The sequence below is a fragment of the Erpetoichthys calabaricus genome, chromosome 2 (genome assembly GCF_900747795.2).
Source record: "Erpetoichthys calabaricus chromosome 2, fErpCal1.3, whole genome shotgun sequence".
Classification (NCBI taxonomy): domain Eukaryota; kingdom Metazoa; phylum Chordata; class Cladistia; order Polypteriformes; family Polypteridae; genus Erpetoichthys; species Erpetoichthys calabaricus.
In genome coordinates, this window is record NC_041395.2 from 165674157 (window position 1) to 165688229 (window position 14073).

At 38.3% G+C, this 14073-nt stretch overlaps 1 protein-coding gene across 2 annotated transcripts in view; it reads left to right on the forward strand.

Moving 5' to 3' along the window:
* map6d1 (MAP6 domain containing 1) overlaps positions 1–14073 on the forward strand; it is a 47342-nt gene that overhangs the window by 16907 nt on the left and 16362 nt on the right. The window lies entirely within an intron of this gene.

Genomic DNA, 14073 nt, shown 5'->3' on the forward strand with positions numbered 1-14073 from the left:
TGCCGATCCACATTAGACAGGCCTCCTCACTGCCCATTTTTAAGTCTGCTCTTAAGACTTACCTCTTTGGTTTGGCGTTTGATCCTGTGTGAGCAGTTGATTTTACTCTGTTTTAACTCTGTTTAGTTGTTTTTACTATGTTTTAATTAGTTTCATTTATTGTATTTTATTTTACTTATTTATTATTTTGTTTTTGTTTAAAATTTATTTTAGCCTATGTTCAGCGGCTGTTGTATGTAAAGTGCTTTATAAATAAAGTTGACTTGACAAAGTTGACTACCCATCTGCTTGTCTATGATTCTGTAGGGGAGTGATAATGAAAAATGGTACAGTGGTCATCATGTGCAATGGTATGGTCCTTGGGGTATGTCCTGAGGCATCAGCAGTTTTCAGTCCTCTCTTCATGGTTGGATGTGGTAGGCAGAGCAAATGTTGACACTGTATATGTACAGTGGATTTAGAAGGTATTCAGACCCCTTGACGTCACACTTTGGTATGTTGTAGCCTTGTACTAAAATCAATTATATTCCTTTTTTCACTGACATCAAGCAACACTAAATACCCCAGGAATGACAGGGTGAAAACATAAGTTCAGGTTTTTTTTTAACTGTTTTGATAATAAGAACCACATTGAGACAAGTATTTAGACCCTTTACTCTGTACTTAGTTGAAACACCATTGTCAGCGATTTTCAGGTGTCTCCAGAGATGTTCAGTTGGATTCAAGTTAGGTCTACTCCTGTGCTGTCTTTGCTTTGTGCTTATGGTCACTGTCCTGCTGCTACAACAGCCTGTTTCCTTACCACCATGCTCCAATGCTAGAACTGGTATTTTCAGAGTTGATGAAAGGTGCCTGGTTTTCTGCAGACATGACACTAATATGTTTTTCATCAAACCAGAGAATTTTGTGTATAGTAGTCCAAGAGGCCTCTGTCTGGCCATTCTATCATAAAGTCCAAAGCAGTGGTGTTTTTGCAGTGATGGTTGTTATTCTGAAAATTTCCCCCATCTCCTCAGAGTTTCTCTGGAGCTCAGCTAGAGTGACATTGTGTTCTTGGTCACCTCTTTTATCGTAGCCCTTCTCCTATGGTTGCTCAATTTGGCCAGGTGGCCAGCTGTAAGAAGAGTCGTCACTGTTCCAAACTACTTCAGTTTAAGAATTGTGAAGGCCACTGTGCTCTTGGAAACCTTCTGTACTGCTGTTTTTTTTTTTTGTAGCCTTTCTCAAATTAATGTCTCAATTCAGTCCTTTTTCTAAGCTCTACCTTCAACCTCATGGCTTTGTTTTGCTCTGATACACATTATCAACTATGGGAGCTTATATAGACAGACATGCACAGACCACAGTTGGACTCCAAACAAGGTGTAGAAACATCAGTGATTATCAGCATGTGTGTGTGTGTATGTGTTGAACATGATGGCGAACAGGTTGAGATATTCCTGTAAATCATCTTGCACATATGAAGTATGTTTTGAGAATAAATTGTTTCCGCCATTCAAAGGTTAACATAATTTTGACTGACCCTGTATATATATATATATATATATATATATATATATATATATATATATATATATATATATATATATATATATATATATATATAATAGATACGGTATTGTGCAAAAATTTTAGGCAGGTGTGAAAAAATGCTGTAAAATAAGAATGCTTTCACAAATATAAATTCTAATTGTTTATTTTTATCAATTTGCAAAGTGATATAACAGAAGAAAAATCTAAATCCAATCAATATTTGGTTTGACTACCCTTTGCCTTCAAACCAGCATCTATTCTTATTGGTACACTTGAGCAAAGTCAGGGATTTAGCAGGATTATAGTCAGGTGTATGAGAAACCACTTATACCAAACAAGTGCTAATGATAATCATTTTCATATGTAGGTTGATACACAGTCGTTAACTGAAACAGAAATAGCTGTGTAGGCTTAAAACCAGGTGAGGATCGTAGATGCAGTGGTCGGCCATGGAAATTTAGTATAGCAGATGAAAGACACATCATGCTTACTTCCCTTCGAAATCGGAAGATGTCCATCAGCTCAGAACTGGCAGAAACCTGTGGGACCCAGGTACACCCATATACTATCTGGAAACGTCTGACCAGAAGAGGTCTTCATGGAAGAATTGTGGCCAAAAAGCCATACCACCAACGTGGAAACAAGGCCAAGTGACTCAGCTATGCACATAAACATAAGAACTGGGGTGCAGAAAAATGGCACCAGGTCACTAGACTGATGAGTCAAAATTTGAAATATTTGACAGTAGCAGAAGGGCTGGAGAGCGGTATAATAATGAGTGTCTGCAGGCGATAGTGAAGCATGATGGAGGTTCCTTGCAAGTCTGGGGGGATGCATTTCTGCAAATTGAGTTGGTGATTTGGTCAGGATTAATGGTATCCTCAATGCTGAATAATACAAGCAGATACTTATCCATCATGCAATACCATCAGGGAGGTGTCTGGCCCCAAATGTATTCTGCAGCAGGACAATGACTCCAAACGTACAGCCAGTGTTATTAAGAACTATCTTCAGTGTAAAGAAAGAGTCCTGTAAGTGATGGTATGGCCCGCACAGAGCCCTGACCTCATCATCATGAATTGTGTCTGGGATTACATGAGGAGACAGAAGGATTTGAGGCAGCCTACATCCACAGAAGATCTGCGGTTAATTATCCAAGATGTTTGGCACAACTTACCTGCTGAATTCCTTCAAAAACTGTTTTTAAAACTGCATAAATTTTTTTAGGTACCCAAGGACACAAAGGATGGTCACACCAAATATTGATTTGATTTAGATTTCTTTTCTGTTCATTCACTCTGCATTGTTAATTGATAAAAATAATTTTTTAACACTTCTATTTGTGTAAGCATTCTTAGTTTACAGCATTGTTTCACACCTGCCTAAAACCTTTGCATACTGTGTGTGTGTGTGTGCGTGTGTGTGTGTGTGTGTAATATACAGGGTGAGTCAAAATTAGGAAACAATTTATTCACAAAACATACTTCATATGTGCAAGACGATTTACAGGACTGTCTCAACCTGTTCGCTATCATGTTCAACACGTGTATTATATGTGACACATAAATTGTCCACAAAAATTGTATACAGTAATTCCTCCTCCATCGCGGGGGTTGCGTTCCAGAGCCACCCGCGAAATAAGAAAATCCGCGAAGTAGAAACCATATGTTTATATGGTTATTTTTATATTGTCATGCTTGGGTCACAGATTTGCGCAGAAACACAGGAGGTTGTAGAGAGACAGGAACGTTATTCAAACACTGCAAACAAACATTTGTCTCTTTTTCAAAAGTTTAAACTGTGCTCCATGACAAGACAGAGATGACAATTCTGTCTCACAATTAAAAGAATGCAAACATATCTTCCTCTTCAAAGGAAACCGAGAGTAAAGCAAACAAATCAATAGGGCTGTTTTGCTTTTAAGTATGCGAAGCACCGCTGGTACAAAGCTGTTGAAGGCGGCAGCTCACACCCCCTCCGTCAGGAGCAGGGGGAGAGAGAGAGAGAGAGAGAGAGAGAGAAACAAAGTCAAAAATCAATACGTGCTCTTTGAGCTTTTAAGTATGCGAAGCACCGTGCAGCATACATAAAAGCTGCACACAGAAGGTAGCAACGTGAAGATAATCTTTCAGCATTTTTAGACGAGCGTCCGTATCATCTAGGTGTGCGAACAGCCCCCCTGCTCACACCCCCTACGTCAGGATCACAGATAGTCAGCGCAAGAGAGAGAAAGAAAAGTAAGTTGGGTAGCTTCTCAGCCATCTGCCAATAGCATCCCTTGTATGAAATCAACTGGGCAAACCAACTGAGGAAGCATGTACCAGAAATTAAAAGACCCATTGTCCTCAGAAATCCGCGAACCAGCAAAAAATCTGCGATTATATATTTAAATATGCTTACATATAAAATCCGCGATAGAGTGAAGCCGCGAAAGGCGAAGCGCGATATAGCGAGGGATCACTGTATAAGTATATACATAGCTGTACAATTAGTGTTAACAGAATTTTGACTCACCCTGTGTATATATGTGTGTCTGTGTGTGTGTGTATATATATCTATTACCAAAAAAAAATCTTGGGTCGAGACGTGATCATCTTGGAGAGACACTTTGAAGTCCCGCGAGACTTCTTTCACGTCACGCCCTACTTACAAACAATTTCTCAGAGACACTTTAATGTCCCGTGAGACATGGGAGTGAGACAAAAGGACAGCTGCTGTACAGGCTTTTAAATGATCGATGCGCAGCCCGCAGCTCGGTAGCAGCTAGCAGACAGCCAGCAGCTGATCCGTCCGCATCTCTTTAGCGTGCGTTCAGCCCCCCCCCTTCACAATGCGAGCGGCAGAGACGCAAAGTGGCTAGTGTGAAACGCCCCCGGGGTTGGTGGTTGTGGGGTGGGCGAGCAAAGTGAGTATGGGGCACAGCCCCCAGAGTATATGTATATATACAGTGGAACCTCGGGTCACGAACATCTCAGACCACGTACAAATCAGGTTACGACCAAAAAGTTCGTCAAACTTTTGCATCTGTTCACGACCACACACTCGGGTGACAAAGAAGCCAGTTTCCCTTCCGGTTTGTACGCGCCGATGATTTCCACACATGTTCAGTCTCTCCCTGTGCATTCCCTGTGCAGCAAGCGAGTGAGAGAGCGCGAGAACGTGAGTGAGAGAGAGAGAGAGGGAGAGTGCGAGAACGCAAGCGAAGGGAGCCTAAGCAGAAGAAGTAAACATTACAGAAGAAGTAAGTAAACATTTAGTTTACTATTACAGTGTGCATTCTGTGGTATAATGGAACTATTTTTGTGCTTAAAAATCTTTAAAAAAATGTATATTTACATACAGCTCATACAGTCCGGAACGGATGAATTGTATTTACATACAATCCTATGGGGGAAATTACTTCAGGTTGTGACCAGAGTTTTGGAATGAATTACAGTCATGACCCGAGGTTCTACTGTATAATATATATATAAATATAATATATATAACTAGCTGACCTGCGGCATAGTATACGCCGCATAATTATTTATTGATGGGTGAACACTTCCTGAAAGACACAGTTGTCCAAATGGGGTGGGTTTGAGGATACAACTGTGAGTGAATGAAAAGATGGAACTCTGGAGAGAGCAACATACAATTGTCCGTGACTGAAAACTGGTTTTGGCAGATATAGGCATATCTTTTTGAAAGTTTGGCCCTGTGCGTTATTAATTGTCATTGCAAAGGCTAATCTAACAGGAAATTACATGTAAAAGTAAAAGGCAAATTTGAATCTGATGGGGTCAAGGAAATCCGGGGAATAAGGACAGTTTGTGAGGTAGCAGCTGCGATAGTTTTACACTCCAGTACATTGCGGTGAATGCTGGTAACAGTCAGTCTAGTGCCATTACAGAGACTTCTTGCTGGCATGAGGTTTCTGAGAAGCATGACGACTGAACCAATTTTAATTTTGAGTTTATGCGGAGGCATGCCAGTGGGAGTAAGACTGCTAAGAAATTCTTCGGGGAATGAAGGACGTTCTCGGAAGTGAATGGTGATAGTATTTGGGACATTGCCACAATTTCTGCCTCGCCACCATAAACTCTGGAAGTATTCATGTAATCAGCGTATTGTTGAGCAGACTGTATGACTATGCTTCCGTGACTAAGAACAACGGACAGCACGTCGCCGAAGTTATTGCAATGTTGGCAAACAAAGGTTACAGCCATGTTTCGAAAGCAACAGTTTCGTCGATGACGTTTTCCCAGAAATATCCGTCTGATAGAAAGAAACAGTTACCTGATGCAGGAATTTGTATAACCTTGAAAGAAGAGTTGTTTCCATGAAATACATGTGAAGCGGTGGCCATGTTAGGAAAATGAACAGTCAACGTGGCTCAGAAGTGCATGTGGACTGTAGCATAGACCAAAGCGACTCAGTATGTGTTTGGTGAGGAGTTGGGGGTGGTCACATGAGCAGGCAGTGTGCATGCCTCGAGAGCGATGGTGGACGCGGGAGGAGGGTTACAGTTGGCAGGCGGAGCTCTATCGTGCGTATCCCATGACACGGGAGGAGGGTTAGAGTTGGCGGGCGGGGCTCTGTCGTGCGTACCCCATGTGCACTGCCTGCTCATGCCTCAAGAGCGAGGGTGGACGCAGGAGGAGGATTAGAGTTGGTGGGCGGGGCTCTGTCGTGCATACCCCATGGTCGGGCGACTTGGTCAATTATATACAGTATATAGATATATGTGTGTATGCGTGTGTGTGTGTGTGTATTAGAGGTGGAGCTAAATCTGAACATGGTATTCTGCAAAGCTCAAATAATGTTTTTTTACGAATACTTTGTACAAATATTTTTGAATTTATTTTTCTTTGCAAAGTAAAAAAAAAAAAAAAGTGCACAATTTGTGCTCTGCCAGCTTGTGCTGACATGACTGGAAGGCAACAGGAGACTGGAGAGGAGAGAGAGCACAGACTATAAAGGAGTAGTACAACCCAATTAAAATAAACCCAGTACAATGCTACTCCACTGTGACTATTTTGTTTTGATTATTTTTTTTTACCTTAACTGGTTTGCTAAGGTAGTTTAGTATAACGTTGCTTGTCTTTGTTTTACTGTTGGACATGAACTATGTGGAGCGGAGTTTGTTTGACCGGAAGTGTTAGCCTACATTAGCTCTGGTGGTGTAGTTAGTTACTTAGTTGGCTAGTTCACCTTCATGCTTTGCTCACTACTTAGTCAGCCTGCATGTCACATTGTTGCAGATAATCCAGATATCACACTAGAGAACTAGAGTGCTATTTATAGTTATTCTAGCAAAGTTACTGTACAACTGTTTCAACTTAGAAGATACAGACACAGCAGAGCTTGTTTGACCAGGTGGTTTTCATAAGCTTCTCAATGTAGTTGCACTTTGTTACCAACTACCATCTTATTGGCACTTTTTTGTAAGGTTGTACCACAAATTTATCAAGATGTGAAAACAAAAGTAAACGAAACACTCCTAAAAATAGAAGGGAAAGGGGTGCACTGCACATCAGACATTTGAAAAGCAAATTTTCAAATGCACACATATCTGGCCACTGGATAGAATGCAAACTGTCTGCAGATGGGATAGTAAGGCATAAACAAACATGTGACAGCAGCCAGTATTCTGCTTTGCCTCGAGGGCCTTGTGAAACAATGGCAAGATAATGTTGGACGGAAATTTTCTGTTGAGTATTCTGTAACAGATGACTCCAACATGGTCAGAGCAGTGGATGAGATTGATTATGTTCATCTGGTGGTAGCAACTGCTCTAAATAAACTGCCAGGGAGTGACCAATGTGATAGTGATTGCTCCCAAGATAAATGGGTTTGTACATAGATCAAACAAAGCTGTGAACAAACACCATCAGATCCAGGAAGAACTCAGCCTTCCTGTCATGATAATTTGGTGCATGATGTGCCTAATAGGTGGAATTCCTCATTTCAAGTGCTTCAGTGGTTGTTGGAACAGCAGCAGGTACTGACTTCCATGAGTGTAGAGATGGATCTGGGAGGTGTACTGTCACACCAGCAATGGGAGCTGGTGCAGGCCTGGGTGAATATACTAAACCCATTTGAGAAAGCAGTATGTACTGTGTACCAGGATGTAGCTTCTGTGTCCTCTGTGGTTCCTTATGTGCAAGCTTTTAAGGCAGCAGTTACAAACGTAAAGAGGGGTAGGAAGTACGGGGTCTCTGAGAGGCTCTTAAACCACATTGCAGTCTCAGTTGCATGAATGCTTCCAGACTGTCTTTGATTACTTTTTGGGTAATTACTTTTTTTTCCTAGTAAAGTTTGTTTTCACTTGTTTTATTTCTTGTTTTAATTTAGACTTTTGGTGAAAAAACGAAAATATAAAAACTTTTGTTACATAAATACTTAAAAGAGAAATTAAAAAAAAGGAAAACCATAAACAAAATTAGGTTATGTTGTTGAGAAGTTACATAATATAACACTGTAATAACAAGGCTGAATCTGTTTTACATTAGTATTCTAACTATAACTATATATAGAATAAAACTTGTGTTCTGCCAGATAACTCAGTCAGGGGTTAATTAAGGTTTAGTCCTTGCCATATAGTACTTAAGAGAGAACGTTTTTCATTTGTAATGTGTATTTTGTTTGTTTATATTCTGTCTATTCAGCGTCCTCAAATAGGGCGGGTGGTTGTGGCGTTCACAATGTTCACAAAGGCATTTATTAGTGTAGAGTTTAGTTTTTTGGTTTGAGTGTGGATTAGGAAATGAATGTTAGTTTTAAAATTATTTTCTTTTCAATGATATTTATGTTTATTAGAAGAAATAAGCTATTAATCATGTTAATTGTTCATTATTATTATTATAATAATTTATTGAAGAACACTTATATTAACACTTAAAATTGTAAAATTAGAAGTGTAATTGAAAACAAAAACAGAAAGGAATGTTATGCCTATTTCCGCTTTTATTCAAATACTAATAATTTTGCTGCCTCAACAAATATAGATTAAAATAAATAATGGTCTCTCTTCAAATCCCTAGTGTGCGTGTGTGTGCGTGTGTGTGTGTATGTGTGTGTGTGTGAGAATGTGTATGTGTGTATATTAGGACTGGGAATCAATTACAAAAAATAAATTAATTGCATAAATGTATGCAATTTATCACGATTAATTACATCTCACATTAAAACATAACTATAAATTAATATATACTGTAAATCATGAAGTAAATACACACTGAATCACAAAATTAATGTACAATCAACACAAAGGAATTTAAACTTAAACAGTGTCCTTAAACCTGAACGTTTTTTTTACCTTGAGCAGGTACAACTTGAATTTGAATGCCTTCCTAAAAGGCAAAGTGAAAAGAAGGCAATAAGAAAACAAGGCCAGTGTATTAATTGGCATTGCATATGAGACACAAATGTCTCAAAGTAAAAGAATATTGAAAAGACTTGACTTTGAATGCAGTGCTGAAGACTGGTTTAACTGAAAGAATAAGCAACTCTTAGATGGGCATACATTAAAACCTTTGTTAAAACTTTGTAAATACTATCCTCAATTGTTCATCACCATCGATGACTTGATAATTATACTCTACACAAGTGGTTGTCAACTGGTGTGTTGTGGAAATAACAGTGTAGTGACCTGAGAGAGATTTGCTCTGCAGGTGGTCGGGACCTGTCCAAGGAGGATGGGACAACCTGTAAAAGCCGACATAAAAGTAGCTCCATGATTGCCTTTTTGCAGACACAGGTCTTAGAGAGTACTTTAGCAGTCAGAAGGAGTGTCATGGGCCCATCTGCCTGGGTGCATGTTTTCCATCGACTTTTGCAGAGCAGAGGACTAGTGAGCATATGAGTTGCCTCTAACCCTGGGTCAGTGGAGTGAGGCAGAGAGAGGACTGCCTGTATGAGTAGGAAAAGGGAAGAAGCAGCTGGAAAATGCATCCAAAGTGTCAGTCTGTGTCTGCGAACAGCAATCTCTGAGCTGCTTTTTTTGCTGTCCCCGTCCTACCCCTTCTGAAAGTTTAGCATATGTGTAGATTTAATGCTTTTTTGCTTGGTAGAAATGTGGTGTGCCTTGGGATTTTTTGGGTTACAAAATGATGTGACAACACATAAAAAAAGGTTGGAAAACACTGCTCTACCTACACCTTTGCTCCTGGCACGCAAAAAAGATCTCTGAAGCTGCAATCTCGATTAAAAACTGACACTCTGTATTACTTGCATTGTTATGTTGCACTCTTTGCATAAATTAGCAAAGATACGAAAAACTTGAATCATGGGTAGGGATTATCATTACACTTCTATTTCGTTGAATTTTGTAATTATATAAGGGCAGTCAGCAATGTAAGCTGGCTGGCAGACTGGCAAGTCAAATACAGAGTTACTTACTAGAGACTTATTTTGGTATTAGTGACACTCAAAGATAACATATTTAGCACTTTTGTGATATGACATTGAGATATATATATATATATATATATATACATATACACACAGTGTGTGTGTATATATGCATATATGTATATGTGTGTGTGTATATATATTTTATATATATATATATATGGTTGAAATAGTTTACTGTCAAATAATGCAAAGAGTATGCGACACGTGTTTCGCCCTAATTCTGGGCTCATCAGGTGTACACACTCCACTGCACTCCCTCTCGGGCATCGAACTTCGGACGTCAGTAAAACAGTAAAATTGAGGCTCCTCTTTCATGTTCAAAATAACCTGTGAAAAGCAGCATCTTTTACTGCTGCTCTTTAAGAAATGAAGATAATAAAAGTAGTAGGAGTGTAGCCTGACAGATTAGTTATTTACGGGTAACAAGCCCACAATGGAAGTTGCACACTAGACAAATCATTGTTTTCTACATTTAAAAATGTAAATAATAGAAAATAAGACTACATTTGGAACTGTTTTTGAAATATTTTAGAAATGTTTTGGGATTTACTAGGACTGTTAACACCACTGGAATGAGAGCAGTGTATTTATAGAGTATGTAAGGGAGAGATTGGACATTAAGTGAGCATCTCTGGAGGGCTTTTGGGTGTATTTAGCTTATCAGAGTATATTTTTATGCAACAAAATATACTTGAAAAACGGGCATATCAACACTTCCTCTGGTAAGTGTTACATATGAAAAAGGCTGACGTTTCTTTTTTTATTTTATTAAATGAACATTAAGTACTGTACATTTACATTTCCACCATTTTCCATTCATCCTTCAACCAAACCACTTAATACAGTTCAGTGAAACCTGGACAACCCTGTTATACAGGATTATTTTGCATCTACTTATATACCTATTAGATACTGTTGTTTTTATTGAGTGAGAATTGAAAAGTCCATAGGCAAAAAGGTTTTATTTCTTTATTGTATTAGGACTGTCCCACCCCACATTGTTCATCGAAAATTTGGTGGCTGTTAGTCCTGAGGTAACTTAAACGATTTGCGAAGCTATGGTGAAGAAAAGAGTGGATGGGAAGAAACCCAATTCACCTACGAAAACCCCAACATCTCCTGCAAGCACAAGGCAGTGGATAAAAATTAATGCCAACTGCCTTTGGAAATATCACAGACTCAGATGTAATTTGTAAATTCTGTAAAAGTGATGAAATTCATAACAATTACAATACAGTGGAACCTCTGGTCACGAACGTCTCGGACCACGTACAAATCGGGTTACGATCAAAAAAGTTTGCCAAACTTTTGCATCTGTTCACGACCACATACTCGGGTGACGAATAACCCAGTTTCCCTTCCGGTTCGTACGCGCCGATGATTTCCGCACCTGTTCAGTCTCTCCATGCATTCTCTGTGAACTCTTTGTGCTCTATTTCGTTTCCCTTCCATTTTGTACACGCTGGTGATTTACGCATGTGTTCAGTCTCTTCCTGTACAGTACATTGTTCTTGGTCAGACGTGCATCGCGCAGAAGGACTTTACCTCAAAACTGTAATCTCCTCTCCACCCAGCTTCCTGCTCACTTCCTTCATGCCAGAACTCGACTAAAGCAAGGTTAGTTTTCTTGGTTGTTTATGGTTAGTTTTTGTATAAATTATGGATTTTTCAAATGTTAATTTTTTTTTCCTGTGCTTAAAACTCGTTAAAAAAAAGTGTTTACAGTGAGCGGTTCGTAAGGCTGTAGCGTGAACTCTTACAATGTTAATTTTCTCTGTTCAAGGCTTTCTCAGTGTTATTCAACGTTTCTACATTTAGTTTACTATTATACTGTGCATTCTATGGTATAATTAACTATTTTTGTGCTTAAAAATCTTTAAAAAAATATATTTACATACAGTTCATACGGTCTGGAATGGATTAATTGTATTTACATACAGTCCTATGGGGGAAATTACTTCAGGTCACGACCAAATTGGGTTGCGACCAGAGTTTTGGAACAAATTACAGGCATGACCCGAGGTTCCACTGTATTCAGAAAATCGAGCCATTTTCACTTAAAACAGGCATATAAATTGTAGCTGGTCTGAATATAGCCTAGCAAGAGAGTAGACCTAATATACAATACATGTATGTTCATTGACGCCAGCTATGCGGCTCTTTGATTACAATATACAAATCATTGAAGCCTGCTACAGCAAGCCACATCTTCTAATATTCATAAGGTTAAACAGCGCTTAATGGTGAGTGACATACCAAGGAAATTGGTAAACCTTGAGGACTAAAAAATATGTAGTTACTCCATTAGAGAGTTAATTATCACATTATTGTTCATTAAATATTTTTGTAACAATGAGCCACATTAAAAATAACAGATTGAATGCAGTTACAAGCATTAGACTACATTAAATGTATGCTTTTAACAGCAATTTACAATATTGTGTAAATAAAAACATAGTTTGTGGTGCCTCTAAAGACAGCAGCTTCCAATTAGGATGATGTAATAATGGCACAAATTGATGTCCTACTGTTAGTGATTGGTTGTGGAAGGTCTGTGGTTATTTGTAGTTTAGATTTCTTAAACAAAACATTTTTTTTAAAGAAACAGTAGAATGGCGAGTTAAAATCTCTGATGTCTCAAGGTAAAATTTTGGGCTGCTTTAGACCATCATGGAGAATGGGTCTGTACTTTGCTGCTAAATTATTGTGTCCGAGAAATACTGAATTATATAATGTGCAGGTAATGTAGCCGTAAAGTTGTTTTAGTGTAATGTACTGTAAATATGAAGTACTTATTTATTCACTCTATGCTTACACAGCAAAGCTTACATAATCCCTTTATTTTTACATTCATTTCTAGTTAAGTGGCATTGGCATCTTTTTTTCCTATTACAGTTAACTTACCTCAAAGCAGCAAGAGAATTGAGCTGTGTACACGAGATTTGTGTGCATGTGCATCTTCCGACTTTTCACTAACTTGTTTGGGGATCTGTTTTGTCATCAAAAGCAGGTGTCAGATGAGTAAAACCAGGAAAATATACAAAATATACAAGATAAATCTAAAACAGTAAAACTAATCCATAATTGAAGTTGCACAGAATACTTTTCTGTTTTATGATACACAAGTTCACCATTGCTTTTTTATGAGATTATGAATTTTCAAAATATTGTACAGTGTGGTTTATTCAGTTAAAACTAAACTTGCCTGGACAGATTTCCCAGAAGGTGAAATGAAATTGATCCACTGGGAGTGGAGTTGTTTCATACAGACAGACAGACATGGCAATCATAGTAGGTGTTTTTGCACAACATTTGAAAGCACCAAAAAAAGAAGTTAAGTAGGCTGAAGATGGATTCATTCCATCAGTGATTTTTTTCTTTCTTTTTTTTCTTGTTTCTTCTATTTTGTAATTCCTTTCACTTTAATTGATTTTTTTTCAAGTTGGAAAGAAAGTTTTGTAAACATATTGTAAATGTTCTTTGGCTTATTTCCATTTATATACTGTAAGTACTTTATTATTGAATACTTAAAAATCATACAGGGGAAGGACCTTCTTACCTGCACAAGGTGAACTCTGTAACACCACAATTACTCTATACATGGTTATTATATAGACAAATTCAAAGAATCTTGTATTATATTACAATGAACTGAGAAATGTTTACCAAGTAAAGCTTTTTTGAAAATTTACTTTGGTATGTTGATCTTTGAATTTCATTAGTTCTGATTTTACCCACTGCTTGTGCTCTGTATTCTATAGTCTGGTGGCAGCTAAGGTAATAAAGCAATAGTGGTGAAGTAAGACCATCCACCAACCTCACTTCCTCACTACTGGGAATGGTGTTTACACATCTTCAGTAATGTATCCACAGGCTGTGGGGGGCCTGGAACTGTGTCTTTACATTGATTGGTGCTTTCACTTTTAAAGGCCTTTTGTTGCATCCCCTTGAGTGTACTGGGTTGTTTCCTGTTGATTTCTAGGGCATTATGCTTGTGGACATCTGGATGAGACCAGTACATTTTTAGTGTGCTTTTAGTTGTTAAAATAAAAAAAATTAAATAAATAAAACCAATTTTGCCTCCAATATCCTGTATAACACTGCTGAATAAATTTAACACTGAGTCAATTGGTTGCTATCTAT